Raw genomic sequence first — 3,380 nt, forward strand, 5'->3', positions numbered from 1 at the left:
GCCGTAGGGCGTTTAGTGTAAGTGTTACACAGAAAACGAGATGTCAGTATGGCGAGAGCTGGCATCCTGACCGCGGCCGGGGCGCAGAGCAGTGTGGGTCCCGCCGCCATCTTCCAAGCATTAGGGATGGGCAAGTACCGTTAATTTGAGTACCGGTAGTACCGGTACCGAAAACTCAGGTACCGTTAGTACCGGTACAGGTACCCGATGGAGTATTTTTTTTATCTCAATGACTTCTGATGAAATTCCCTAATAAATTTCTTGTAAAGAAAAAACTCTCTCTCTCTCTCTCTCTCTCTCTCTCTCTCTCTCTCTCTCTCTCTCTCTCTCTCTCTCTCTCTCTGAATGAAGTGAATATTTATTTTTTCGATAAAAAAATAGCATGTATAGTTATTATGGATGTACTCGATCATAGTCTAATAACAATAACAATATTTAGTAGCAACCTGGTGGGAGGGGAGGAGCCTTCGCCTTTGCTGTCCTGTGTCTCTGACTCGTAGATTAGAGTAGATGGTAGCAACAACAAACAGCCTAGTTAGGACCAAGAGGTCTGTTGCTGCTTGCTTTTCCTTTGTACTTCCTCATCCTCCTCCACCTCCTCCTCCTTCTCCTCCTCCACAGAACACATTATGCACCTCCTCCTCCTCCACCTCCTCCTACAACTCATCCTCTTTTTAACCCAACTTATTTTTCTCTTACTAATTTCCGGGTCCTCCTCCTCCTAGTCCTCCTCCCTTATATCTTCCTTGTCATCCTCGTTCTTCTTTCCCCCTCCTAAACGCGCTCCGCTGGGCATTCACCTCCTCCTCCTCCTCTTCTTCTTCCTCCTTGTTTCTCTTCCCTAGTCCTCTTAATCTCCCCTCACTCCTCTTGGGCATCTTCATCTTCCCCTCTTCCTCCTCCTCCTCCTCTCACTCTTCCCTCTTCGTTACTCCTTAATCTTCCTCTCTCGCTTCCCTAGGACTTCTTTCTCCTCTTCCTCCTCCTCCTCCTCCTCCTCTTCCTTTTATTATTTTTTTTTATCTTGTATTTACTCTTCACGTCTATTTTGTCTCTTTTTTCTTCGTCTTCTGTTGCTTTTTGTCCCTCTTGTGTCATCTTTTTCCTTCTTCTTCTTCTTCTTCTTCTTCTTCTTCTTCTTCTTCTTCTTCTCCTTCTTCTTCTTCTTCTTTTAAGTGTAAATTTCTTTCCTTTTATGGCTTTTTCTTTACTCATTAGCCTCCCACTGCCCTCCTCCTCCTCCTCCTCCTCCTCCTCCTCCTCCTCCTCCTCCTCCTCCTAATATCACCAATTAAACTCCATACTACCACTACCTTTCCCTCTCTTCCTCTCCATCTCTAACACCATCCTCCTCCTCCTCCTCCTCCTCCTCCTCCTCCTCCTCCTCCTCCTCCTCCTCCTCCCCTCAATATCACCAATTAAATCCCCCAGGTGACATAAGCCCACCTGAGCAGCCCTCCCTACCCCCTTCCTCCCCTTCCCCCTTACCTGGCGCACTCTCAGTAAACCTCCAATTAAACTCCTCCAGGTGATATTACCCCCACCCCCGATGTGCCTGTCCCTCCTCCCCCCCTCCCCCCTTCTCCACCCCTTTCCTCCACCTACCAGTGACCCCCTTTTCTTACCTCCCTTTGCCTTTATCTTCTCCTCCTCCTCCTCCTCCTCCTCCTCCTCCTCCTCCTCCTCTTCGACCGGCTCTCCTTGCTTCCTCTTAGTTTTCTCTCCTCTCTCCTCCTCCTCCTCCAGCATCTTGACTTTCTCTCTCTCCCCTCTCCCTATCTCTCACTCTCTTTAACTCTCTCTCCCCCCCTCCCTTCACTTAACCCATCACCCCACTTCCTTTCCTGTTTCCTTCCTTTCTCTTACTATTTTTTTCCTTTTCTTTTTCTTTCCTTTAGTTTCCTCCCCTCTCCCAACATCTTTATCTCTTCTCCCCTTCTCCCAGCCTTGTCCTCTCTCTTTCTCTCCCTAATACCTATCTCCCCTCTCCCATCCCTACTTCGTCTCACCCCAAACCTTCCTTCCTTGCTCTTACCTTTCTCCCCTCTCCCAGCGTCCTTAACTCTTTCTCCCCTTCTCCCCTCTCCCAACCACTTCAACCATCTCTCTTCTATATCTCCCCTTCCCATTCACCATCTCTTCCTTTAATAATTTCTCTGTTTCATTCCTTTCCTTTGCCTACCTATCCCTTTTGCCTACCTATCCCTATCTTCTTCCCTTCTTTTAATGTCCCGCCCCCCTCCTTCTACTTCTCCTCTCTCTTCTCCTTCCCTCCTCCTCCTCCTCCTCCTCCTCCTCTTTCCTCCTCCCAATCATTTCCTTTTTATTCCTTTATGCTCTAACCCACCTTCCCATTATCCTCCTCCTCCTCCTTCTCCTCCTCCTCCTCCTCCTCCGCAGTGGGCGGAAGATAAGGGGAGGGAGACAGAGAAAGGAAGAGGGAAAATATAAGTAGGGATATGGAAGAAGAAGAGGAAGAGGTAGTGAGAGAAAGAATAAAGGAAGGAATGACGGAAAGAAAGAAGGAAAGGAAAGAGAAAGAGGAAGAGAGAAAGGGGAGAGAAAAGATAGTGGCGTAGAAAAGAAAGCAAAGAAGGAAGGAAAGAAGAAAAGAGAAAGGGGAAAGAAAAAGACAGCGATGAAGGAAGGAAGGAAGGAAAGAGGAGGTAGTCAGAGGAAAACAAAGGAAGGATGGAGGAAAAAGAAAGAAATGAAGGAAAGAAGGCGGGAGAGAGGAAGAGAGAAAGGGAAGGAAAAAGATATTGATGAAGGAGAGAAAGAAGGAAGGAAGAAGGTAGAGAGTAAAACAAAGGAAGGAAAGAAACAAAGAAGGGAGGAGAGAGAGAAAGAGAGAAAGGGGAGGAAAAAGACAGTAATGAAGGAAAAAAAGTAAGAAAAAAAAAAAGGACGGAAGGAAGGAAGGTAGGGGGGCGTTAAAATGTAATAGGTGGGAGAAGGGGGAGTGGGTGTAAGGGGGTAGGGGGGGTAATGGGGGGGGTGGAGGGGGTAATGGGTGGGGTGGAGGGGGTAAGGGGGGGGGCGTTGTCTTTATGGCCTGTGGTTAATGGGTTACTGAGTGGAAAACCTAGTGGCACTCTCTCTCTCTCTCTCTCTCTCTCTCTCTCTCTCTCTCTCTCTCTCTCTCTCTCTCTCTCTCTCTCTCTCTCTCTCTCTCTCTCTCTCTCTCTCTCTCTCTCTCTCTCTCTCTCTCTCTCTCTTCTATTTTCTCTTTTTTTATTCTCTCTCTCCTGATGTATGTATGTATGTATCTATCTCTTTATGTATGTATGTATGAGTGTATGTGTCTGTCTGTCGATCTATCTATTTATGTATGTATGTGTGTCTATCTATCTATCTCTTTATGTATGTATGTATGTCTA

Source organism: Eriocheir sinensis, chromosome 36 (assembly GCF_024679095.1).
Source record: "Eriocheir sinensis breed Jianghai 21 chromosome 36, ASM2467909v1, whole genome shotgun sequence".
NCBI lineage: Eukaryota > Metazoa > Arthropoda > Malacostraca > Decapoda > Varunidae > Eriocheir > Eriocheir sinensis.